Here is a 27,376-nt window from a genome sequence, read left to right as displayed (position 1 = left end):
GAGGGGAGGAGAAGGTATGGCTGAGGTCCCCTGGACAAGCCCACTCCCTCCACCCGCCCTCCCGCCTCTCTGCCCTCCCCAACCCTAGCCGACGTGAGCTCCCACTACCTCCTCGCCCCAGTCCCATGTGGTTGTGTTTAACTCTGTAGAATTTTGAACCCACCTAAAGCTGTGCCAGTGGGGAGATCAAAGTCCATAAAGTGAATGTATTTCATAAACGGTGAACTTCTGCAAAGAAACCAAACTCATTTAAGCCAAAGCCAAGGGGAGTGTGATGCTTTGACTGATACATGAAAGGGAGAAAGAAACTTGTTTCCCCTGTGTGTTATTTGGGTTTTTTTTTTGTTTTTTTTTAGAAGACTGTTTATTAAAGGCCTCACTTGAAAACAAACACAGAGAACTCTCGTGTTCTTTTTGTAACCACGACAGAGCCCTTTGAAGCCATGGATCCTGAGTGTGAGAGCGGACGGCTGTTTGCCCTCTCCTGGGCTCCGTGTTTAGTTAGCTGGATCTTGAAAACTCTGAATCTCTTTCACCCTTGAGAGAGGTGTTCCGTGTGGACTCTGAGAGCAGAGGGAGGGGAAGATGGCGTCAGGACTTGGCACCTATATTCAAGTTTCTCTGCAAACAAGACCTGAGCCCAGGACCCTTCTTTCACTGCAGGAGATCCCCTGGAGTCAGCTTAGCTGCCCTGCTGGGTCCCCTCCCTGCTCTCCACTCAGCAGTGTGAGGTCCTCAATAAATAATATCAGCTCTGGGAGTGGGGAGAGGCCCCCGTTTCCTTGATGACTGGTCCCAAGGTGGCCTGTGGCACCCACCACCCACAGTACCCTGAGTTGGAGACACCAGCACCATAACCTCCCCCTCTGCCTCTCCACAGATCTTCTCCTCCTGGGCCTGGGAGTCAACAGAACAACACTTCAGCACATGTTTCTAAAGGGCAGTTGCCCTGCCATGGGGAAATCTCCTCCTCTTGTTTTCACGTCCCGCTGCGGAGAGCCTGGCTTCCATCTTCCCCGCCCCACCAGCTCGCAGCGATCACCGGGCTATTCTGGTCACTTCCTTGGACAGTTCCTTGAATTGTTTCGATGCCATTGTGTGAGTCACTGAGCCTGGCTTCCTTTCCCCTCTCAGGCAGCTGGGAAAATCCGGCTCCCTCCGTATTTTCCTTTGTTAACTGCTGTATCCTGAAGTTGGTCAGGCCTGGCCAGGCAGGGGCGATGTGAGCCGTGGACCCAACGGCCAGCTCTCCCAGGCATCCCAGATGTCCCTCGACGGGTGGAAGTCTATCCTAGGAGGAGGTGGGGTGAGGAGGTTTTCCCACCTGGGTTTCAAGGTCTCCATGGGTGAGGGTGGGACCCCCTTCCTGTCCTAAAGTTGGAGGTGGGACATTGATGGAAGAGGATAACAGCTTTGTCTCAACCTGTAAACACAAATTGTGACCTCGTGGTTTGAAAGATTATGGAAGCTTAAGTAGCATTTTGCAAAGAGGCTGGAAAACCAATGGCTGATGCAGTAACTAATGAGGCATTCACAGCCAAGGCAGCTGTAAAGACCCAGGTGAGGCCAGAAGGACCAAGACAGATGCAACTGTGGACTGGCAGGACCTGCCTCGTGGAACCTGACTCTCCCGGGACCTCGACAGCATCCCAGGATTGAGCAAAGGGCCAGAAGCACTCTTCTGAGAAAATGGTCTTGAAACCAAAGATGTCTAAGCCTTATGATGACTATTTGGGTCAAGGCCCCACCTCCACCCCAGCCCTTCCTCCACTCTCATGCCTCCACCCCACCATCCCTTAAGTGAGTGAGTCAAAGTCACTCAGTTGTGTCTGACCCTTTGCAACCACATGGACTATACAGCCCATGGGATTCTCCAGGCCAGAATACTGGAGTGGCTAGCCTTTCCCTTCTCTAGGGGATCTTCCCAACCCAGAGATCGAACCCAGGTCTCCTGCATTGCAGGCGGATTCTTTACCAGCTGAACCACAAGGGAAGCCCTTAAGTCTGTAGTAAATGCGCAGGATTCTTCGAGGCAGAGGAAGGACAGATACCTAGTTAGTTAGAAGACAGGGGAGAGAATGGGGCCTCAGTCAGTAACTTTGATTCTTCCTAACACTGCCAATCCCAGCAGAGATAGGGACCGTGTAGCATGTCAGCCTCTGTGCCAGCCCTGTATTATCATCTCATTTAACTATCCCACTAACCCAGGGCTGGGGGAGGTGCATGTTTTATTATTATTCCCATTTTACAGTGAGAAGACAGAGGCTCGGAGGGAGTTTATTACCTCCCCAGAGGTCACAGGGCTCTGAGCCCAGGTGTCACTGACTCCAGAGCCTTTCCCCTCCCCGCTCTCCTGTCTTGCTTCTCTGGATCCAGCACAGTGAGCCGTGACTCCTGGTCAAGTCCTCCAGGAATTTAATCAGTAACTGAACAGCATCCTATCTTCAGTCCTGGGCTGGGCCGAGCCAGGGATGGGAGGAGAACCTCCCCTCACCCCACCCCCACCCCAGCCCCCAAAGCTACACCGGCCTGAGAGTTTCCACACAAAGCAGCTGGTCGGCCCTGGGCTTGATCCAGTGTCTGTCCCTACCTCTCCCGCCTTCCACCTCCACGCTAGGGTCATGTTGTCCATCCCGCAGACTCACACCTGCATCCCTCTGATCCATCTAATCCTTGGACAGACAACCCAGCTGGACAGCAGCCTGGCTTTTGTTTTGCTTTAGTCCCTGGACTCTGAGCCTGGGCCCTGCACCCAGTTCCATGCCCTGCAGTCCACAGGCGAGGCTGGCTCTGCACCTCCACCTAGTTCCCCAAGGCCCCGGCTGGGAGGAGTGGGCTGGAGTGGAGACCTGGACTCCCACTCCGCCCCCATCCTCCCCCTCCTGGGTGCCTGAGTTTCTCCCTGGCCCAGCTGGAGAGTGAGTCCTCCCCTCATGGGGGCAGCACAAACCCAGCTGCAGCAGATGCACGGTGCTAGCTGTCCAGAGTTCACTAGTAATCTGTGCCTGGCAATTCCCGATGTAGGAGATGAGCCAGGGACCCGGTCTGTACGAGGCCCAGTTAACCACTGATGACTTTGGGAAAGCCAACCCCCTGTGCTTCCATTTCTTTATCTGCACGCTGGGCCAATAACAGCTGACGTCAGGGAGCTGCTCTGGGGACTGAGCGAGTTAACATGTGCAAGGCTCAGGGCAGGGCAGTCCCTGTCTGCTGTTACTGCTTGCATTGTCATACAGAGGTCTCCTCGCTTCCCTGGGAGTCCTGGCTCGTGGTCGCTAAGCAGAGGTCAGACAGAGCATCGAACAAAACACAGCCTTTCCTTGTATTGCAGTTTGCTCTACTGCGTGTCACAGATACCGTGTTTTTAAAAAACTAAAGGTTGGTGACAACCGTGTGTTGAGCAAGTCTATTGGCAGGCACCATTTCCCCCGCATTTTGTCACCTTTTGGTGGCTCTTGCAGTATTTCAAACTTTTCCTTGTTATTATGCTTGTTATGGCGAGCTACTGATTGTGGTTACCGTTGTAGTTGTTCTGAGGTGCCCTGAACTGTGCCCACATAAGATAGTGAACATAATCCATAACTGTTGTGTGTGTTCTGACCCCTCCCCCATCTCTCGTCCTCCCTCTGGGCCTCCCTCTTCTGTGAGATGCAATAATACTGAAATTAGGCCAACTAATATCAATAACCCTACAATGGCCTCTAAGTGCTCAAGTGAAAGGAAGAGTCAAATGATGAGGCAAAATTCACTGTTGTCTGATTTTAAGGAATTGCCTCGGCTGCCCCAACGTTCAGCAACTACCCCTCACCCCAGTAGTCAGCAGTCTTCAACATAGAGGCAAGACCCTCCTCCGGCAAAAAGATGACAACTTGCTCAAGACTCAGCTGATGCTTATCACTTTTTATTTTTTAGAATAAAATGTTTTTTTCATTACGGCAAGTACAATTTTGGGGAGCATAATGCCATTGCACACTTTATAGACTACAGTGTGGCAGAAAGAGAACTTTTATGTGCACTTGGGAAACCAAAAAATTCTGTGTGACTTGCTTTATTGAGACATTTGCTCTATTGTGGTGGTCTGGAACCAAAGCCGTGACATCTCCAAGTTCTGCCTGTAAACCAACTCTGCCCTGTTAGTTTCAACCATGTTAGCTACCCATCAGATTCATAGTATTTGGCTCAATGAGCTCCATCTGGACTGGTTAGCTTCTTCATTCCAATTGACAGAGTTACTAGACCATGTCCAGGGATTGAGCTAGTTAAGTGTACCTGCAAAGATGGGAAGGAACTTTTGTGAAGAGGTTTAGTCTTTTAAATTCTTAAAACTCCCCAAGTAGCTGGGGATACATCACACAATCTGTCCTCCCACCCAAACTATCATATCCAAATGGCTTCAATGAGTGGCCAGCACTTTCAATGCACTGGATGTGAATGTCTAAAAATGAGGAAGAATCAGATTTCTTTGGTGGTCCAGTGGTTAAGAATGCGCCTGCCAATGCAGGAGACATGGGTTCAGTTCCTACTCTGGGAAGATCCCCACAAGCCCTGGGGCAACTAAGCCAGTGCGCTGCAACTGCTGAAGCCTACATACCCTAGAGCCCGTGCTCCGCAACAAGAGAAGCCACTGCAATGAGAAGCCAGCACCACAACTAGAGAGTGGCCCCCGCTCACCACTCTAGAGAAAAGCCCACACAGCAACGAAGACCCGATGCAGCCAAAAGTAAAATAAATAAGTAAATAAATAAAAATTTTAAAAAAGATCTACTTAAAAACAAAATGAGACCGCATCCTCCCTGCTTATAACCTTCTAGTGTGTAGACCACAAAATTCCAAAGAAAATTCCAAAGCCAGTAGTCAGTAGTAGAGACTGAAAGCTGACCGAGGTGTGATGAGGGACTACTTAACTAACTTGGTGTAACTAATGCGGTGGATCTTGATGATTGTGACCTATTGGAGCCCATGCTTCGATTTGCAGCATCACTTGTCTTTGTTGGGTTGGATCTGCGTGTGACAACAGAGGATTCCTTATAACCTACCCCCCCCACACACATACACCCACTGCCCTCACCCCTGCTGACTACAGGATCAGCATAGTGGCTCTGAGCTCAGCAAAGACCTGGTGGGACAGATCCAGCCCCTGCAGCCACCCTGCTCCGGTTTGCTTAAGATCACACTCGGATGCTGTCAACGAGCCATCAGAGAGCAAAGTAAATAAACAGCCTGCCCACTGGGAGGACAAGACGTCCCTGTCCCTCTGCCGGGCTGGTGGGGGAGGCAGGGGTGAGGGGGAGGAAAGACACTCTTTTATAACCATCAGTGTCTTCTCTCAGTTCAGTTCAGTTTAGTCGCTCAGTCGTGTCCGACTCTTTGCGACCCCACAGACTGCAGCACGCCAGGCTTCCCTGTCCATCACCACTCCCGGAGCTTGCTCAAACTTATGTCCATTGCACTGGTGATGCCATCCAACCATCTCATCCTCTGTCATCCCCTTCTCCTCCTGCCTTCAATCTTTCCCAGCATCAGGGTCTTTTCTAATGAGTCAGTTCTTCACATCAAGTGGCCAGAGTATTGGAGTTTCAGCTTCAGCATCAGTCCTTCCAATGAATATTCAGGACAGATTTCCTTTAGGATGGACTGGTTGGATCTCCTTGCAGTCCAAGGGACTCTCAAGAGTCTTCTCCAACACCACAGTTCAAAAGCATCAATTCTTCGGCGGTCAGCTTTCTTCACCGTCCAACTCTCACATCCATCATACATAACTACTGGAAAAACCATAGCTTTGACTAGACAGACCTTTGTCGGTAAAGTAATGTCTCTACGTCTTAATATGCTGTCTGGGTTGGCCATAGCTTTTCTTCCAAGGAGCAAGCATCTTTTAATTTCATGGCTGCAGTCATCATCTGCAGTGATTTTGGAGCCCAAGAAAATAAAGTCTGTCACTCATAAATAAAGTCTCTCTTCTCTCAGCAGGAAAAATTAAGGAGAGCTGTAACGTTTCATAAATGCCAAACTAATGTGTACACACACACCAAGGTGTTGCCTGCTGACCTTGAAGTTTCTGAGGTTACCATCTATCCTATAAGCCACAGTCTCATAGACAATGCTACTGTTATTTCAGGGCTGTATATGGCTACTTGTGCCCAGAAAGCCATACTCTGGGGTTTTTTATTTTAATTTTAATTTGATTTTAATTTTTAAAAATTGAAGTATAGTTGATTAACAACGTTGTGTTGGTTTCAGGTGTACAGCAAAATGATTCAGTGATTTAGATCCTTTTTCAGATTCTTTTCCATTAAGATATTCAGGATGTCTTCCTGTGCTACACAGTGAGTGCAGTGAAAGTCGGTCGGTCACGTCCGACTCTGTGTGACCCCATAGGCTATATGATCCATGGAATTCTCCAGGCCAAGATACTGGAGTGGGTAGCCTCTCCCTTCTCCAGCAGATCTTCCCAACCCAGGAATCAAACCAGAGTCTCCTGCATTGCAGGCAGATTCTTTACCAGCTAAGCTACCAGGGAAGCCTATGCTGTACAGTGGGTCCTTGTTAATTATTTTATATATAGTAGTGTGTATATGTTCATGCAAAATTCCCCCAGTATAGCCCTCCCTTCTCCCTGCCCTTTTGGTAACCATAAGTTTGTTTTCTATGTCTGTGAGTGTATGTTTTTGTTTTGTAAATAAGTTCATTTGTGTTAATTTTTTAAAATTCCACATATAAGTAATATCACATGATATTTGTCTTTCTCTATCTGACTTACTTCACTTAGTATGAAAATCTCTAGGTCCATCCACGTTGCTGCAAATGGCATTATTTCATTCTTTTTCATTCCATCATATACATGGAATGCAGCATACATACATCTTCTTTACCTATTCCTCTATTGATGGACACTTAGGTTGCTTCCTTGCCGACTGTTGTGAATAGCTCAGGCTGGGTGTTGGGAAGTGGTGGTGGCTGGACGTGTGTGCACGCGTAAGCATGTGCATGAGCTGTGCATCCAGCAGGGGAGCTCAGGAAACTGAGGCCAGGGCTGGGCTCTGAGGAGTCCCTGCTCTCACACTGACAGCTGTGCTCTTACTTACTTCTTTTTGCGTGCTCATTCACTCAGTTGTGTCAGACTCTTTGCCACCCCGAGAGTGTAGCCCACCAGGCTCCTCTGTCCGTGGATTTCCCAGACAAGAATACTGGAATGGGTTGCCATTTCCTCCTCCAGGGGATCTTTCCAACCCAGAGATCAAACCCACGTCTCTTGTGTCTCCTGCATTAGCAGGTGAGTTCATTACTACTAGGGCCACCTGGTAAACCCTTTCAATGCTTCCTTTTACCAACAGGTAAAAATGACAGTGGGGATGTGGACCTATGAGAAGTAGGGGATCTTGAAGAAGGCGGTGGGGGTCAAAGCTGGGCCCCACCATCAGGAATCCAGCTCTGGAAAACCAGCCCCTCTCAGCAGAGACTCACTCCTGAGAAGAGCTGCCATGGATGCCAGTCCCTGGAGCATCCCTCCCTGAGGGCTAGAGGGTCAGACTCACTGCCCCAGCCCGGCACATCCCTCCTGGAGCAACAGTGGGCCTTCCTCCTTGCTCTGCCCCACGGGCGTAGTTAGTGCTCATTTTCTTCGCTTTTCCCTCCTTAAAACCTTCTCTGGAGCGAGTCTGATGAACTAATTTCCCCTGAGATGCCAATTACTGATAAAGCTCAAAGTGCGATTGAGATAAAGGTATCTTAGGAAGAAGGAAGGAGGTCTGTATGCGTGGAATTCCAGGCATCTTGGAGCTGGGAGGAATGGCAGGGTTTGATACACGCATTCACACTCGCACTCATGCAGCATCTCAGGCAGGATGTGACTCCATGCTGCTCGCTGGAAAGGGCCAAGCTGGCTCTTCTCACATTCAAGAAAAGACAGAAGACATTGTCCAGACCCATCCATCACAGCTTTACGCCTTTCAGCTTCGCTCCTTCCCCCATGGATGCTTCCTGGGTGCCTAGCACGCGCAGGCACTGTCCTCGCTCGCTCAATGGCAGGCTCGTCACGGCTGATGCCTGACACACCGCAGCTCCTCAGCACGTGGGCCGGAGGAAGGAGAGTGAATTCGTCCTGCAAGGCCCTGATGAGGACCCCCTCTGACCCGCTTCCCTGGTAAACTGGCATCCCCAAGGGCAGGCCAGGCCCCTGTCCAGGGCCCCTGGGGGCAGATGGCATCTGCCCTCCCCCTAGAGCTTGCCCTGGATTGAGCGCGGGTCCGGCCACTTGGCTCATCTTCCCAGCAAGGCAGGCCCTGCCAGCCCACATTCTTGCCTCGGAGAGAAGCCAGCTGAGGGCCTGGTGTCAGGTTGCTCAGCCCTGGCTGTGCGTCTGTTCTGTGTGCCTGGCGAAGGCCCTCCCCACCCCCGACTGCCTAGTGAGTGAAAACATTCCACTTCTGCCTCTCCCTTCGGGGGCGGCCCCGCCAGGATCCCTGTCTGAATTCCTCCTCATTAACGGGGATGTGCTTGCCACCCGGAAGTTGCTAAGAGCTTCTTTTGGTGGATGATGATGTTTTTTGCAGGAGGGACCCCTGATAGTTTTTCTGTTTCTGTTTCCATAATACGTGCTGAAACCCACACTTCATTGAAAGCAGATGGTCACCGAGTCCCCATGATGCCCAAGGGGCGAGGTCGGGCCAGGAGGCTTCTGATTCTCGTCCGGCTGCCGGGCAGCCGTGGCACAGATGGGACAGATGGATGAGGAGGGGGCTGGCGGGTCCCTCCGCAGGACTCTGGAGACAGCACGTGAAGCGGGGTAGGGACTGGACTGTCTGGATGGCTGGGTCGCAGGAAAAGCAGAAACAGGGGCACAGAGGCCGCGAGGGTGGGTAGAGATTAGGAGAGAAGGAAAGAAACAAGCTATGGAGATAAACTCCGGCCTCCGCGGGCCCCTCATTCCCAGGCCCTGAGTCCACAGTGTCAGATTCCCGGGAAAGTGAGTGGTTCAGGGAGCCGCCCTGCCGCAGGAAATTGGTGCTGAAGCCGCAGCCGCGGAGACCCGGGCCTGACCCTCCTCATCTGTCTCCGTGCCTGTGTAATGAGAAGCATATTCTCTGCTTTATCTTTCCCCAAAGCAACAGCCCTAATTTCTCTGTCTCCAAAAAAGGCAAAGGGAGGGCTGGCTGCCTCCCACGCTGCTCAACATAAAATTGTCACCAGCAGAGCCCCGCCCAGAGCCCCAGGCCTTCAGGACAGTCTGTGTTGTCCAGAGGCCCCCACAGTGGCCCCCGTCTCTTCTCTGCTCCTGCAGGAGGCTCCGTGGTGACCTGAGGCTCAGAAGCCACTGTGGCTGCAGATATGAAGGGCACTCTGGCCCGAGGTGGCTGACGCTCAGTCCACCTGGCAGTGGGGGCATACGCCTGACTACAGTCCTGACCCCAAACCTCAGCACAGCTGTCTGTGGATGAGAGAACCTCCTCCCCTTCCCCATGTCCCCCTCCGCCCACCCTCTCGATCTGGGCTGGGAGACCGAGACCATTCACCTGTGCAGGGGAGGGAGGGGGTGGGCCTGGCTTGAGCTCACATGTAGGAGGGTTAGATCTGTCCAGGAATGACCAGGTAAGGCAGGTCTTCCAAAACTTATTTTCTTTTGGGGGGGTGGGTGGAGGGTTGTGCAGGGATCTTATTTCCCTGATCAGGGATTGAACCCTTGGCCCCTGCAGTGGAAGCACAAAGTCTTACACTGGACCGCCAAGAAAGTCCCTAAAATTTATTTTTTAAGAGTGATTGAGGTATCTCCCAGGGGGAAACTCATCCTGCGAACCAAAGGAGCCTTCATGAGAACTTGGACTCAGCAAAAAAGGCAAAGGGAAGGCAAGAGGCTGAGCGAGGAGGGTGCAGGCTGAGCTTGCTGTCTGCAGTCAGTTTGCTGGGGTCCAGTGCTTGTGGGGTCACAGCCGAGTCTCCCAGCAGCAGGGGCTGTGGGTACACAGACCATGGGTCCCGTGTTTCACTGGAATCCAGTTCCTGTGGGGTCACGGCCGAATCTCCCAGGAACATGGGCTGTGGGTACATGGACCATGGGTCCCATGTTTCACAGGTGCTGCACAGCTTGGCCTCCTGGGTGGACTCATTACATGGAGGGGAGGGGGGAGATGCCCTCCCCATTGAGAGTGGAGAGCACAGCTCCAGCATCTCAAGGGCTCTGATGCGTGAGGGTGCCTGGAGGAAAGTGGGGAACAGGGGGTGCAAGCCACCAGTGAGAAATGGGGGCAGAGAAGGAGGGGGGCTGGAAACAAGGAAGGCAACCAACCACAATCACAAAACACGAAAGTGCAGTGACATGGTAGATGGTGAGGCAGCCAGGCTACTAGAGAGGTGGGTGGCGGTAGGGGCTCATGGGAAATAGGACAATTGAAGATGACTCCAGGATGCCAGGCAGCAGGGCTGAGCGAGCACTGGTCCCCGGAGCCGCCCCCCACCCCTGTGCTCGGTTTCCTCCCCGAGGGTGAGCAGAGCAGCGGAGGATGGGCACACGCAGGGCCTTCCTTCATGTCAAACACTGACCTTTTCACTTTTCAGGCCATGTTGGAAAGTATCTCTGTCCTGTTAAGATCAGGCTACCTACTGTATTTTAGATTCCACATATAAGTGATACCATGCAAGCTAGTAATACAACATTGTAAATCAACTATACTTCAAAAAAAAAAGATAAGGTTATGAATCCAGTTCAATGCCCCACCCCCACTCCAATTCAGGAAATGCAACCTGAGGGCAGAAACTTCATCCTTGAGGGGGTTCTTGAGGAAACTGAAAGGCTAGATACCAGACAACAGCAAGCTTCTGAGAAAACTTGCCATGAAGCCATTCAGGATGAGAGAGCAAAAGGGACTGTAGGTGAGGAAAACGGACCAGGAAGGGGGTGTGATGTTGTGATTTAGAATAAGAAATCCATGCAGGTGTCTGTCCCCATTCACGGCACAGAGCTTAAACCCATTGACCTTTCCTAAGTGATGAGAGGCATAATGGTATCTTTTGTGATGCTACTGAGATGACTTGGGGACCACACCCAGGGATGAGCACTGGTGGCCCAGGAACCAGCCATGTGATTAGTGGGCTGGAACCTTCAATCCCACCCCAACCTCTGGGGAGAGGAAAGAGACTGGAAAATGAGTTCAATCACCAAAGGCCAAAGATGTAATCAGTCGTGTCTCTGTAATGAAGCCTCCATGAAACCCCAGAAGGACAGGGTTTGGAGAGCTTCCTGGTGGTGGAGGGTGGAGGTTTGGGGAGGGTGGTACAGCAGGGGAGGGCCTGGAAGCCCTGGGCCTCCCCCGACACCCTGCCCTCCTCATCTCTTCCATCTGGCCTTCCTGGTTGCATCCTTTTATAATCAAGTGGAGATCTAGTCAATATGATGCTTATATGAGGTCTGTGAGCTGTTCTGGTAAATTAATCCAACCCAAGGACAGGATCAGGGACTTCCCTGGCAGTCCCAGTGGTTAAGACTCCGTGATTCAAACGCAGGGGCCAAGAGCTCAATCCCTGGTCGGGGAACTAAGATCCCAAGGAAAGGGTCGTGGGACTCTCCCATTTGTAGCCATTGGGTCAGAAGCCCAGGGCACAGTGCGGACCTGTGACTGGCGTGTGAAGTCAGGGCAGGGGCAGCCTTGAGAGACTGACCTTTCGCTATTTGGGATCTGACACTGTCTCCAGGCGGACAGTCTCAGGAATGAGGTGAACTGTGGGACATCCGGCTGCTGTCCCAGGGCTGCGTGGTGCTGCGGGGACCCCTCCCCCAACATGGGAATTGGGAAGTGCAGACCACCCATGTCCTCAAGGGCAGGGGTGCCGCTCTTCTCTCTGGAGGCTTTGATGATCCTGCCACTTCTGAAGTCCTCTGTCACTTGTCATTCAGATTTGCTTCTTTACACAGTCGGTCTGACATGGCTCCCCTCCCATGATCCCTCTCTGCCTCCACGTGCCATTCCTGAGGAACCAGCCACACGGCCGAGTGAGCAGGGATGACCTGCTTCATGGGCTGGCGTACTTGTTGTCTGAGGGCTGCTGCAGAGACCGGCCCAGGGGGTCCCCAGCCACTCGAGGGGACGTATCTGGGGGTTAAGGGACAACAGTCTTATTTTACTGTCATCACTCTCCTCCCTGGGGTGGAAGCCTCCTGAGGGGAGGGAGAGCCCACATCCACACGTGTTGCTTCGACCAGCTGGGAGACATTCGTTCACCTTCAACTTGAAACATGAGGCAGAAAAGCCTAGGCCTAGGACTGCTTTTTCTCTCTTGAGCCAGAGTAGTCTTGTTTTTAGGCCCTGAATACTTATGACTTCTCCTGAAAGGATGATAATAATAGTGTTATTACCAACCACTGAGCACTTGCTAAGTTGCTTCAGTTGTGTTCGACTCTTTTTGCCTCAATGGACTGTGGCCCTCCAGGCTCCTCTGTCCATGGGATTCTCCAGGCAAGAATACTGGAGAATACTGGAGCGGGTTGCAATTTCCTCCTCCAGGGGATCTTCCTGACTCAGGGATTGAACCTGAGTCTCTTATGTCTCCTGCATTAGCAGGCAGGTTCTTTACCACTAACGCCACCTGGAAAGCCCAACTTACTATATGCTAGATACCACACATGCACTCTCACACAAACGTGCACACAATCCACAATCCACAATTCCATAGCATGTGTGTATAGTGTGTGGGCCAGCAGGTCACTCACCCAGACCACCCCCTGGGAGGGTCGCTGCCCTCACGTCTGACTCACGCACTGTTCTGTTTGCTTTGCTCCCTCTAGGAAATCCTGTTCTCACGGCTTGCCAGGCAGGGCCTCTCGGGGGTGGTGCCCAAACGTGAGTCTGGCTAATGTTTTGGTGCAGGAACTGCACCCCTTCGTGGGAAGTCACTGCTCCTTCCCTGATAAGAATACAGGGTCCTGGACAAAGCCCCAGGCCCGGGGCCAGGAGACGGGGGACCTGGACGCTCTCTCATACCCTTGGGCAGGTCACTTCCCTCTCAGGAAAGTGGGCCCCAATTTCTGCTATAAGAATGAGAGGCTTGGACTCTGTAAATGATAAAATTCCTCACAGCTCTAAACATCTAATGTGTGCTTGCGTTCTCAGTTGTGTCCGACTGTTTGCAACCCCATGGACTATAGCCCGCCAGGCTCCTCTGTCCATGGGATTCTCCAGGCAAGAATACTGGAGTGGGTTGCCATGCCCTCCTCCAGGGGATCTTCCCCATCCAGGGATCAAACCTGAGGCCTCCTGCATCTTCTGCCTCGCAGGCGGATTCTTTACCTGTGAGCCACTGGGGAAGCTTATATCAAAACTCCAGGAACTTTTTATTCCTACCTTTTTTTTCGTTCAAGTGAATCTGATTGGATGCAACATGGTGAAAATATCCTTGCAGGGTCAGACTTGTTGAAATTTAGCTTTTCTGTTCATCTTTTACTATTATTGTTTTTTATTTGTTTGTTTGTTTGCCACACTGTGCAGCATTCTACGGTATCTTTGTTCCCCAAACAGAGACCGAACCCTCACCCCTGGAGTTGAAGCACAGAGTCTCAAGCACTGGACTGCCCGGGAAGGGAAGTCCCTCATCTTTTGTTATTATAATCTAAGGTATGCTGAACGAGGTGCTTTATTCCAGATGTTTTGGTGGCAATTTTATTTACTTAAATGAAGTGTAACATAGAATCAAGAAATTAGAACGGATAACATTATGAAGGGCATATGCCCACCCCTGGCTTCAGAAAGAAAGCACGAGCCACCACTATGAAGCCACTCTCTGCTTTTCCCTTACTTCATTTCCCATCTCTTCTCAGAGACGATAACTATCTAGAATCTTACCTGGATCATCCTCATGCACTTTATACATAAATATTATACATACAGGACTTCCCGGATGGTGCTGGTGGTAAAGAACCCACCTTCCAGTGCAGGAGATGTAAGAGATACAGGTTTAATGCCTGGGTGGAGAAGACCCCCAGGAGGAGGGCATGGCAACCCACTCCAGTATTTTTGCCTGGAGAATCCTAGGGACAGAGGAGCCCAGTGGCCTACAGTCCATAGGGTCACAAACAGCTGAACACAGCTGAGGTGACTTAGCACGCATGCACGTTATACATAGAATTTTTTCATGTGTTTGATCATCACATGAACAGTATCATAGAGTGTATATCATCTCCTTACTGGCCTCCTTTCCACATTCAGTTTGGGGTTTTGATCTATGTAGATTCATTTCTACTGTTGGATGATTGTCTATTGTATGGATCAGTGGGAATTTATTTAAAGGCATTTTCCTCTTGGGGGAACTTTTCGGTTGCTATCCTTCTTTCTTCCTTTTAACTTATCATACACAAGGCTGTTCTGAATGTTCCTGGTCTGTGTGTGTTCCTGAATACATGTGAAAGTTTTTCTAGAAGCATTGTTGTTGGCCCCGACTTGCTGAGATATTTCCAAATCGCTTTCCACGGAGGTTTGCTGATAAACCGTCCATCTCTTCAAAAACATTAGGTATTGTGCCATCAGACTTCTTTTTATAAACAACAAGATTTTTTGAGTAAGTAAAACCTTCAAGCGCCTCAAAATTCAAAACCATGAAAGGGCAGGATGTGAAGATAATTTTGTTTCTGGTCCCCCGGCCTCCAGTGTTCCGTTGTGTTAACTGTCCCTAATGCATCCTTCTGGAGACATCTTGATGGATACACAGCAGGGGTGTGCTGGTGGGTGTCTCCTTTTTCTGGGTTTCTTTACTCAGTGACCACCTCCACAGCCTCCCATCCCGCCCCTGTTCCGTTCACCTGATGATATACCTTTGTGACCATTCTGCGTCACTACAGAGCATCTGCATTCTTATTTTGCTGTTAAAATCATTCACTGCTACTTGACTCCTTTTTAAATTAAAAGAATACATTTTTTGGTGAAATGAATCACACACCAAAGAATATAAAACATTTAAAGGCAATCAGAAGAAGAGGAATAAAATGAACCCTGCCGGCTCCTCTCTCAGGCTCAGGAAGAGAAGAATCGAATCAGCATCTCCAAAACTCTCCTTCTCCTCTTCTTCAGGGCAGCCCCTTCCCTCCACCCCAGCTGATCCTGCACCACACTCTAGTGTCAGTGATTCCTCTGCTTTTTAAAATGGATTTCCAGCCTGTGTGTATATCCTCAAAGGACCCACTTCTCAGTTTTGACTGGGTAGAAAATGCAAATTTAATTGGAATAAAAAAGTTAAATAAATAATCCTGCCCCTAGGTTCCCAGGAGAAGGTAAGGTCAGTGGAGTTTCTGGGTCGAAATTCCCTGAACGTAGAGAAAGGGACCCCTCTGGAAAGGCTGGGATACAAATCCATGGGGAGCTCTGGGCTTACACCATTGGAGCACCTGGTTGTGGAACAGGTTCTGGGCTCTGCAGTGATGTGGTCTGGCCAGCAGCTCAGAGCTTTTGGGTCTAAAGTCACTGGAGCCAGGAACTTCCTGATCATTTCATTGATGACTTTCTACCTCTTTAATATATTTCTGGAACTCCTATTAAACATGAGTGTTGGCCACCCTGGTCCTCTAACTGTACTATTTTCACCTTTTTGTGTTTTTGACTACTCTCTGGAAGACAGAGGATGAGATGGTTGGATGGCATCACAGTCGATGCACATGAGTTTGAGCAAGCTCCAGGAGTTGGTGATGGACAGGCAAGCCTGGTATGCTGGTGTGCTGCAGTCTATGGGGTCGCAAAGAGTTGGACACAACTGAGCAACTCAACTGAACTGAACTGGGAGATTTCCTCAAATTTAGCTTCCACTGAATTTGTCATTGCTGCAATCGATTTGATTTTCTTAGAGCTCTTTTGTGAACTTTGAACGTCTGAATGATCCCTTTTCAAAACATCTCATTCTTGTGTCATGGATGAGAAATCTTTTATGTGGCTAATGTTAAGTGTTTGTGTGTGTGTGTGTGTGTGTGTGTGTGTATCAATTCTGGCTACAGAGTTTGAGCTGAGGAATAAAAGGCTGATTAGATGCTCTGAGTCCACCATTAGAACTCATTGATTTCCACACTATAATGGGGCCATTTGCTGGGGAACCCCTAAAGTCAATTTATGAGGATGTTTCCTATAGGGCTGGTGAGATTCTCTATGGGGAATCTTTTCATCTCCTGGCTTGAGAGGAAAGGTCCTGCCAACCAGTGATCTGGGAATTGAATGGGAGAAAAAGGCTGGAATATCTCTGCATTAAACATTCAGTAGACAAAGTTTACCTGTATCCACAACCATGACTGCCATGTCCCAGTCCCTTGACCTTCTGTTCTACCCTCTCCAGAAAGGCAAGGTAGAAAAAGTTCCAGGGGTAAGGAGGGAACAAGGGGACTTAGAGATTCATACTTCTTTTTTTTTTTTTTTTATTACTGGAGTATCATTACTTTACAATGTTGTGTTAGTTTCTGCTGTACAGCAAAGTGAATTAGCTGAATGTATACATATATACCCCCTCCCTCTTGAACCTCCCTCCCAATCCCACCTCCATCTCACCCCTCGAGTCATCACAGACCACCAAGCTGAGCTCCCTGTGCTATACAGCAGCTTCCCACTATCTATTTTACACATGGTAGTGTATATATGTGGGCTTCCCTAGTGGCTCAGATGGTAAAGAATCTGCTTGCAATGCAGGAGATCCGGGTTCAATTCCTGGGTCAGGAAGGTCCCCTGGAGGAGGAAATGGCAACCCACTCCAGTATTCTTGCCTGGAGAATCCCATGGACAGAGGAGCCTGGCGGGCCACAGTCCATGGGGTCGCAAAGAGTCAAACACGACTGAGCGACTAACTCTTTCAGTATACATACGTCAGTGCTACTCTCCCAATTTGTCCCATCCCCCCCTTCCCTCACTGTGTCTATTTGGGTGGACCTAGAATCTGTCATACAGAGTGAAGTAAATCAGAGAAAAATATCATATATTAACACATATATATGGAATCTAGAAAAATGGTCCAGATGAACCTACTTGCAGGGAAGGAACAGAGAGACACAGACGTAGAGATCCATTACTCCTGAAGCAGCATCACCCAGATTCCTTTTTCCCAACATCGTCTTTACCCCCCCCCATCCTCACCCCCGTTGTTCTGACCCTCTTAGCTTTGGGATCTCTGGATTTCCCACACTTCCCTTTCAATTCTACTTTCAAACTGGGAAATCTTTTCAGAGCTTGTCTCTTTCTTGTAGTCTCATGTCAAACCAGGCCATAAAAGCAAACTCATGTTACACGTGTTTTGTTTTCCCCACTTCTTAACTAAAACCACAAGTTCATTTGCTCCATTTTTCTTATTGCAGGCAACACGCTACATATGTCAGGGTTTCTGCTAGATCAGCACTATGGTTCTGGTCCTAATATCTGCATCCATCAGTTTGAACTAAATTATGTTGCAATAATAAATGGCTTCCAAAATCCTAGTGCCTTACAACATCAGATATTTATTTTTTGCTCATATACGTATTGGCAGCACATCAACTTTCGCCCTGCACTCTTGTGTGATACAGGCTAGGAGGGGCCCCTATCTTTATCTTGTGGCAGAAGGAACAAAGCAATGGCAGAAGCATGCCCAGGCTCTTAAAACATCTGTTCAGACAACTATATACATTCCATAGGACAAAGAAAGTCACATGGTGAACCCTGATCTCTGTGAGCAGCAGGTCTGTCCTCCCTCCAGGTGGGACCCCGGGAAAGGGCTCTCTAAGGGGTGCACCTAGTAGCGAGGAAAAGCAAATATTTGGAATAAATTGTACAATTATACCATCTGCTGTATTCTTTTTTAAAAAGCTTTTTTTTTCTCCTTGAACTGACTCATCCAAAACTGAGACCTGGGGACCTCCCTAGTGGTCCAGTGGTTAAGAATCCGCCTGCCAATGCAGCGGACATGGGTTCAATCCCTGGTCCTGGAAGATCTCTCCAAGCCACAGAGCAACTAAACCCGTGTCCCACAACTACTGAGCCCACTCCCCCTAGAACCTGTGCTCTGCAACAAGAGAAGCCACTACAGTGAGAAGCCCACACACTGCAACTGGAGAGGAGCCCTCACTTGCTGCAACTAGAAAAAGCCTGTGTGCAGCAATGAGGACCCAACACAGCTAAAAAAAAAAATTCAAAATTGAGATTTGTCTTTTTCAAGCCATCATGTGCTAATGAGATAAGAGATTGTCATGTGGCCTCTCTTTCCTTACCACCCCTGTCTCTTCAGTGAGTGTGTGGCTTGGCTCTGTGGTAAAGGATGAGCTGCTTTGCCTCGGTACATAATGACGTGTGAACATCCAGTCCCAGGGTATGAAGGTGATTCCCATAGCTACCTGTCCCAGCCAGGTGCCAGCACTAATTCTCAGAGCTCCCTCTGCCTTCTCCTGAGGGTCTCTTATGTAGAACCGCACTTGGTGAGATGTTTTGGATGTCGTTTGGGTGTGGTTTCATGTCCATCAGCATCTTGAGGGGGGAGTTCCACTGGTTTCCAGGCTGAGATTGCCATGAGATCCTCGTTTCTCTTACGACTCATGAATACTTTCAAAAGAAGCTCCCGTCACTGGAGGTGACTGGAGATTTCATTCTAGCCAGCAGAAAAATCGAACAAGGCTCTTGTCTCCAAATATTCTCCACTTGCACACAAGGCAGGTAGTGGGATCTTCCTTTCCTCTAGTTGCTGACTGAGCATAAATAAATGGCGTTTACATTTTTAGGAACAGTCATCAGCTCATGATTCATGATGAAGAAAATGTCCCTATCTCTCCTGCTCTGTAAGGGTTTATTTTGGTTTCCTGGTTGTTTATGTTGAAAGTTCCAAGATTCACGGCCTTGGCTAAATCTGCAAAGAATCCATCATCTAAGCAGCACCTTTCTCTAGGTCTGTAGGGTACAGACTGTTTATTTTTATCTAAAAGTGACCAGCATTCATTTCAGCATTGGTCCCAGATGTCACACCCCAAAAAGCTGACCTAGCTGGGGGGTAGCTATGCCTCTCTGCTCCTAAAGTGAGAAGGATACAGCCTCTTCATGCTGTAAGACAGTGGAAGACTTGGAGCTTTGTGGGTGACTAGGTGCTGCTCTTTGAGCATCCGTCCTGTACAAATTCTCAAACTGGCCACATGAACCTATCAGCTTGGCCTAGTCACGTGTCTGTATTGCACTACTTTGCTTGTGAGTGGTTGGAGGAGTCCTAGAATTAAGGTTGATTGAAAAGCTCCTTTAGGAGTTCCTTGGTGGCTAAGACTCTGAGCTCTCAGGGCCGGGGTTCAATCCCTGGTCAGGGAACTAAGATCCCACATGCCATAACTAAGAGTTCATATGCTGCAACTAAAGATCTTGGATGCTGCAACGAAGATGGAAGATTCCACGTGCTGCAACTAAGACCTGATGTAGGCAAATAAATTTTTTTTTTTTGAAAGAAAGGCTTCTTCACCTTGAGTTGAGCTAGGTGGTCTAATGACCCTCATGGACTATTCACACATGGTCCCTTCCCCTGCTAGGCACATCTGGAGTGGCATTGCCCATCACCTTGAGCTCAGGTGGAGCTCTAGCTAGTGAAATGTGAGTAAATGCCTGTGAGTGCCGGTGTGCAATTTGCTACAACTCCTCCTGACACAGCAAGGGTGATGCATCTGGACTGCAGGCTTCCTGTCCTTCACCAACTCCAGAGCTTGCTCAGACTCATGTCCATCGAGTCAGTGATGCCACCCAACCATCTCATCCTCTGTCGTCCCCCTCTCCTCCTGCCTTTGATCTTTCCCAGCATCAGGGTCTTTTCTAATGAGTCGGCTCTTCACATAGTACTATATACAAAAGAGATAAACAAGGACCTACTGCATAGCACAGGGAACTCAATATTCTGTAGTAACCTATAAGGAAAAAGAACTTGAAAAAGAATAGACATATACATATATATGTATAACTGAATCACTTAGTTGTACACCTGAAACTAATACAACATTGTACATCAACTATACTCCAATATAAAATAAAAATGAAAAATGAAAAAAGTAAAAGGGACTTAAAAGATGCATCAATGATAGTACCATGTGTATCTTATTTGGCTCCTGATTCAAATAAACAGACTTTTTTTTTTTCCCTAAAGGCTGACATTTATGAAGCCATTGGAAACTTGAATACTGCCTGAATGTTTTAGATTATTAAGGAATTATTGTTGATTTTAGGTTGTGATTATTGTATTTTGGTTATGTTTTAAAACTCTTCATACTTAGACACACAGAAATATTTACAGATGGAATGCTATGATGTCTGGGAGGGGACAGGGGTGTGTGATTGAAACAGGATTATTCTCAGGTTGATACTACTTGAAGTAGGGTGGTGGGAGCACGGGTTTCCATGATAGCATTTGGTCTGCTTTTGCATTTTCCACAGCCAAAAGCTTACAAAAGAACATCTGTATGCACATTTACACACACATACACACATGCACACACACATACAAGCACGTGCGCACACACACACACCCCTCTATTAACTTGTACATGCAACATGTCTCTCTAGAAAGATCCTCAAGAAACTTACATTGTCTGTGGGTTGGGGTGGGGGTCCCTGGATAGCTATGAGTAGCAGGGAGGGTTTTTTTAGTAAATTTATATGTATTTTTCAAATTTTGAACACTATGAATGCATTCTCTATTCAAAAAAGTCATTTAATTATTTTAAGCTGGTCCTCAAGAATGCTTATTCTTAGCTGTATGACCTCAGGCAAATTTCTATAAAATTCTTCTCCTATAAATTGAGGATAATTGTGTCTCCTCCTGGAGGTGAGGAATATAAAACACTCGGCATAATGCCGAGGATATGGTGAAGTCTTCACAAGCTGTAGCTCTTTTCATTTTTACTAACCCTGAGTGAGGGATGGGGGAACCAAGAGAGGAAACAAGAGATCCCGGGCTTGGACCAAAAGCTCCGAGAGAGACACACGTGTTTGTTTTTGGGGTCCTATGGCCTTGCTTTGATTAATATCAGCTGCCTGAGAGCAGACAGGCGGTTATTTATCTTAGAGAAGATGACTTGGGTTGGTACTTAGTCTGATTTTCATGTGCCTTTATTTTGAAATTGTGGTTTGAGGGCTGCCTCAGGAATTGGAAACAGCTGAGGGAGGCCTCAGAACCTCAGCGTGGTCCTGCCAGGGCAATTCTTACCTTTTTAGGTTACCACATCATCTTTATCTATAAATGAGCTAGTGAGGTCAGAGGACTGTCCAGGACCACTGATTGTAACTCCTTGTTACTCCCCAGAAATATTCAGAAGTCTCTTTCCAACAGTCTCAGTGGGGAGACTTCAAATTTATTCATACATTCAACCATTTATTCAACCAGTGTGTGCCAGGCACCATTCCAGACACTGGAAACTCAGCAGTGAAGAAAGCCTAGAGGTGGTCTCCTCTCATGGAGCTAAAATTCTAGGAGTGGAAGGTAAGCAACACACAAGTGAACCAACCACCAATCCACAAATATCTAAATAATTTTTGGTACCCCCCTATACTATCAGGAAAACAAAATATGAAAGTGGTGTAAAGAACAGAGGGGTGGTCAGGAGAGTTCTCTTTCGAGGGCGGAATACCTGAGCTGAGACCTCAAAGATAAGACATGAGTCATGCAAAGATCTGGGAGAGATGGTCTAAAAAATGCAATTTAAATGCAAAATAAATGACTGTTCCGCTCCACTTGCCTGGTGTGTCTGAATTCAATGAGAATTTGCTTTACCTGCTCCCATCCACTCCCACAGCCCAGGGAAGGGCTACTTTCAAGGCTGTTTGTTACTTTTAAAAATAGCTCATCTAAGGTACCTCTGCGAACTTCTCTAGGGATCTGATTTCCATAAGTGTTAATGCTACATTTTGACGATAGATCAATCTGACAAATGCCTCATTTTATTCTGAAAACTGTCCTGAGAACAAATCTTAAAATTGTGAAAGACCTGAGGGACAGTATCCAGTTCTCAAGAAGAAAAGGAGAGTCTTTGGAATTTGCTTTTTCTTTTTGCTTATCTTTCCTTATCTTTCTTTTCATTTCCTAATGCCTATGTGCTCAGATGGAGAAGGAAATGGCAACCCACTCCAGGATTCTTGCTTGGAAAATCCCACTGACAGAGGAGCCTGGTGGACTACAGTCCACGGGGTCGCAAAGAATTGAACACGACTTAGCTACTGAGCATGCATGCCCTCATAATCTTTACCCAGAAAAGAATGACAAGCCTCTCCTGCTGAAACCTTGCTTTTCAGGTCTCTTTCCTCCACTCCAGCGGTTGTATGGGGGGAAGACATGCGTGGGATGGAGCAGGGCCAAACTCATCTTTCCTGAGTAAATTCAGTGCCTCTTTGTCACACAAGCGCTGCTTTTGTAAACCTTACCGTACAAATAAGCACATATTTCCCACCGATTTTTAAGAAAAGACTTAGTGAATGTAGAGCAGTTGAATTCAACCACTGGCACTTGGCGACTCAGGCTCACACCCTGGTCACGTGACACTGACCTGCATCCTGCGAGTCAGGACGCGGGGACACATGGTAACACACGTGAGCGGTGATGACCAATTGACAGAGAGCCAACGTACTCAGTGTGGACGGTACCCAGGGCCCATAGTACACTCAGGGACCCAGAAAAATGTCTTAATTTCCTTCCAAACCAGAAGAAAAAAATACAATTTTAGGCCAAATGAGAAGTAAATAGATATTACCAATATACTCATCTTTATACCCAAACAGTGATAAACTTTTTAATGAAGGAACGGCTTTTGAAGGCCAAAGAGCCCAGAGCCATTGATATCGTTCGGGGTTAGTGACAAATAATGCAATAATGAAGCTGTGCGTTTATTATCTGTGATCAGGGGTGGATTTGCTAGTGGCAGAACATTTAATACGGAGAAGGCAATGGCACCCCACTCTAGTACTCTTGCCTGGAAAATCCCATGGATGGAGGAGCCTGGTAGGCTGCAGTCCATGGGGTCACAAAGAGTCGGACACGGCTCAGCGACTTCACTTTCACTTTTCACTTTCATGCATTGGGGAAGGAAATGGCAACCCACTCCAATGTTCTTGCCTGGAGAATCCCATGGACGGGGGAGCCTGGTGGGCTGCTGTCTATGGGGTTGCACAGAGTCGGACACGACTGAAGCGACTTAGCAGCAGAACATTTAATAAGGTCACTCTGGGAGAGATGATTGGTGGCCACCTGGGGAGAGGCTTGTTCTGCCTTCTTCAGTGAAAGGAGCATTTATTTTCCTGATTTCCTCCATCAGTTTTTTCCCCTGCCCATTTTTGGCATCACTGTTGTGACTTCAGCAGTTCTTTCTTCTCTGTGTCCCCGTCCTTCTCTCTTCCCTTTCTTCCTCCGATCCTATCACTTTACTCCTCATTCCCTTCCTCCTGGCCTCCCTCCTTCCCACTAAATGTGTCACACTTTTCCTTGTGCCTGAGGTGACACCAAAAGGGTCAATGCAAGCCAGGAAATCATAATACACACGAAGCACGTTCTCGGGATGTAGCAGAGTCCTAAAGAACGCATCTCCATAATACGCACACAAAGGACGTTCTCAGGATGTGGCTGAGTCCCAAAGAACACATCTCCTATCCTTTTTATGTACAAGGGAGGGCGTATGTGTGTGCGTCTGTGTGCTTGTATGCGTGCGTGTGTGTTTAGCAGAACCCACCTGCTTCACTCTCTCAAGAAGTCTTGCTATAAATTTGGTCTGCTAAGTCCTCACACTACTTGCCTTCGAAATGTCCTAAAAACATACTTCTGTTGTTTGACAGCAAGTTGAGGAACATGACAACCGAGGACACAGAATTAATGGAAGTCATAAAGTTTTACCTCCATGAGATGCGCTCTTGAGATCATAAAGCTGTAGGCCATGAAAAACAGCGACTGACTGCAACCGTGGGGTGAGGAAATTCTCTTCTGAGTTGAGCTCTAATCTTGGCGCAAACTGGGCAAGGTAATGCCTTTGTGGACAAACTGTGAATTCGTAAATAGATACAATTTAGACTTTCAAGAAAATGGGGTCAGGCAAGGGTTGATTGTGGGGCAAGTAGAAGGTCCTTGCTAAGTTTTTAAGGCCTCAGATTTATGAACATTCTGAAAGGTCACCGGGTATGGTGGAAAGTTGAATGCATATTTCAACAGTGGCTCTGCCTTTGCTATAGTATTGATGGTTTCCTGGGCCTGGCCAAGCCCTGACCTCTTGGCGGTAGTGAAATTTCTGGAATTTAGCTTTCTCTGCTCTGAAAGTGCACCATGACCTAAAGGAAAAAGTTTGTGCCTCTAAATTATTGAACAAAATATTGTAACTAACATGTTACATAGGTCTAATACAAAATAAACATATTTGATAATAATGTTATTCTAAAACAACCTTTTATTTCTTATAACTACTTGATGGGCTTCTCTGGTAGCTCAGTCCATGGGGTCGCAAATCAGACACAACTTGGTGACTAAACAACACCAGCAACAACTACTTGATGTCCAGCAACTAAAAGTTATGTGACCTGTAACATTATTTGGTATCTAATATACCTGCTTATTTGAAAATGGGAGGAAAAAACAAAAATACAAGAGAATGCATTATGTGAAACAGGAATCTTTTAGATGGTGAAACTATTCAGTGATGGTGGATATATTATGCTACACATTTTTCAAAACCTAGCAAACTTCACAGCACAGAGTTAACCTTATTATGTGCAAATTTAAAAAAGATCATTTAATAATCAACAAGATCCTATTGTATAGCACAGGGAACTATATTCAATATCCTGTGATAAACCATAATGTGTGTGTTAGTCGGTCAGTTGTGTCTGACTCTTTGTGACCCCATGGACTGTAGCACACCAGGCTCCTCTGTCCATGGAATTCTCCAGGCAAGAATATGGAATAAGTTGCCATTTCCTTCTCCAGGGGATCTTCCTGACACAGAAATTGAACCCGGGTCTCACGCATTGCAGGCAGATTCTTTACCATTTGAGCTACCCAACCAGCAGCGATAAACCATAATAGAAAAGAATATGAAAAAGAATGTACATATATGTATGTGTGTGTGTGAATGTACATATATGGGAAGCAAGGAATTCAAACCAGTCAATCTTAAAGGAAATCAACCCTGAATACTGTTTGGAAGGACTGATGTTGAAGCTGAAGCTCCAATACTTTGGCCACCTGATGGTAACTCATTGGAAAAGACCCTGATGCTGGGAAAGATTGCGAGCAGGAGGAGAGGGGGGTGACAGAGGATGAGATGGTTGGATGGCATCACCAATTCAATGGATATGAACTTGGGCAAGCTCTGAGAGATGGTGAGGGGCGGGGAAGCCTGGCGTGTTGCAGTCCATGGGGTCACTAAGAGTTAGACATGACTTGGCGACTGAACAACAACAAAAAGAATATAAATATTCATGAGACTACCTTGATAAAAATTAATTATTGAATACATTTTAAAATTGAAGTATAATTGATTTAGTTTCAAGTGTACAACATAGTGATTCATGTATATATTTTAGATTCTTTTCCCTTATAGGTTATAAAATCTTGAGTATAGTTCCCTTTGCTATACAGTAGGACCTTGTATATCTATTTCATGTATAGTATTGTGTACAGTTAATCCTCAATTCCTAATTTACCCCTCCTCCAATACATTTTTCTAATTGGAGGAGAATAGACATATTTCACATGCAGAAGAATTCCAAATGACTTCTGTAGACAATCCCTTCAAGGAGGACCATCACTTCCATTCGTCAAGTGTGGGCTGTGACTTTGTAGTGAATCCCTCCAAGAGGACAGTGTGGAAAGGCGAGCCTGAGAGAGTGGCTTTGTGATGGAGAAATCTGATACACACAACCTCAGCTGGGCAATCAAGGTCAACGTCAACATAAATCACATTGATAGGACCTGCCCTTGATAAGATGTGATGAGAAGGGCACCTGACCTCTGTGGTCTTCCTCCCCAAACCCATAACCCCCATCTAACTGCAAGGAAAACATCCGACAAACCCAAATAGAAGATTGTTGCTTAAAGCACTTGACCTGTACTCTTCCAACTGTCAAGATGATCAAAGACAAGGAGCCTGAGAAATGATCACAGTCAAGAGGAGCCGAAGGAGACAGGATTAAGTGTGATGTAATGTCCTGGGTGAGATCCTGGGACAGAAAGAGGACATTGGGTAAAAACAAAAGACATTTGAATAAAATCTGGACATTAATTAATGAAGTAACAAGGCCAGTTTGTTCATTGCGACAAATGTTTACAATTGGGTAAACCAGGTGTGGGCATGTGGGGCTGTGGACTATCTTTGCAACTTTTCTAAACTGAAAAGCTTAATTAAAAAATTAAAAAAAAAATACAAGCAAGAACACGGTTTATTTATTCTCTTTCCAAAATCCAGAAATTCATCCAAGGCCCCCTTTCCTTTAACACTGCAAACAGGTTCCTGGCCCCTGAGAGCCCTGGATGGCTCTGGCTACTCCTTTCTTTGCCGAATTTCTTCTTCAGCCTTGGACTCAACAGCAGCTCCTGTTCAACTGTACGTGACCTTTGTTGGGTGAATTTCTGAGATTTTCATGGCGCAGAGTGTCTTCTGACTATTTGTGATGCATCTGTGGGCACCCCACCCCCACCCTGTCCATACCCCCCAGCCAAGGCCACCGTGACCTCACTGCCCAGGCGTTTGGCCCGGCAGGCAGAGCACACCACTACCACGTGTCACGGCAGATGGCTCCTCCTTAGTACAATGGCCTGATTTTGTAAGCAGATGATCATGAAACTATCCATTGGGGGCGGTTTTATTGTCTGGGTGCTTCTAGTGTTTGGCCCTTATTATGGCTGCACAGGACATCTCCTATCCAATGAGTGACATTGTGCACTTGGTGCTGGGTCACTGAGAAGCTGTAGATGCCCAGGGCAAGGCCTGCCGAAGGCTCCGTGGCTCTTGGAAAGTTCAGACTCACTGTAAGCCCTCATCTCTCCTTCTCCACCCTCCTGAGCACAGAGGGGTATGTGGCCTAGGATGTGCATTCGTGTTATATCGCTTCGGTTGTGTCCAACTTGGTGTGACCCCATGGACTGTAGTCTGCCAGGTTCCTCTGGCCATGGGATTTTTCCAGGCAAGAATACTGGAGTGGTTGCCATTTCCTTCTCCAGGGGATCTTTCCTAGGATAGGGCTCCCCAAATTGTGTCCTGCCCATCACTCTGAAACCCCCAGATAATGCATGTGTTATAAACACATATGTTTGGGAAATTCGTGCACCATGCCTTTCTCTTGGAGTTTGCGGTGTACATTGTGGCCTGTCGGAGATTTCCTGTAGTACAGACAAGTGTAATTTTTTTTTTTTTTTAACAAAAATCCCCCAAGCCTACTGAACTCTTACTGCCTGGGATGTATCCACT

General features: G+C 47.6%; 2 long non-coding RNA genes across 2 annotated transcripts in view; one reads left to right on the top strand and one right to left on the bottom strand.

Annotated features, from left to right (window-relative positions):
- Positions 1-323: 323 nt before the first annotated feature.
- LOC145531446 (uncharacterized) overlaps positions 324-27,376 on the bottom strand; it is a 33,503-nt gene continuing 6,450 nt past the window's right edge. The window contains exons 3-4 of the long non-coding RNA XR_014072452.1: positions 23,815-23,958; positions 324-1,423 (exon numbers count right to left, since the gene is read on the bottom strand). This is a non-coding gene — a long non-coding RNA (uncharacterized LOC145531446). The remainder of the gene's footprint in view (positions 1,424-23,814; positions 23,959-27,376) is intronic.
- LOC145531445 (uncharacterized) lies at positions 11,077-15,868 on the top strand. The gene is made up of 4 exons (XR_014072451.1): positions 11,077-12,830; positions 13,101-13,279; positions 13,506-13,601; positions 15,591-15,868. It is a non-coding gene; the product is annotated as an uncharacterized LOC145531445 (long non-coding RNA).

Source organism: Giraffa tippelskirchi, chromosome 13, assembly GCF_054371585.1.
Source record: "Giraffa tippelskirchi isolate mGirTip1 chromosome 13, T2T-mGirTip1v1.2.pri, whole genome shotgun sequence".
In the NCBI taxonomy this organism is placed as follows: domain Eukaryota; kingdom Metazoa; phylum Chordata; class Mammalia; order Artiodactyla; family Giraffidae; genus Giraffa; species Giraffa tippelskirchi.
This window is presented reverse-complemented; position numbering and strand designations above follow the sequence as displayed.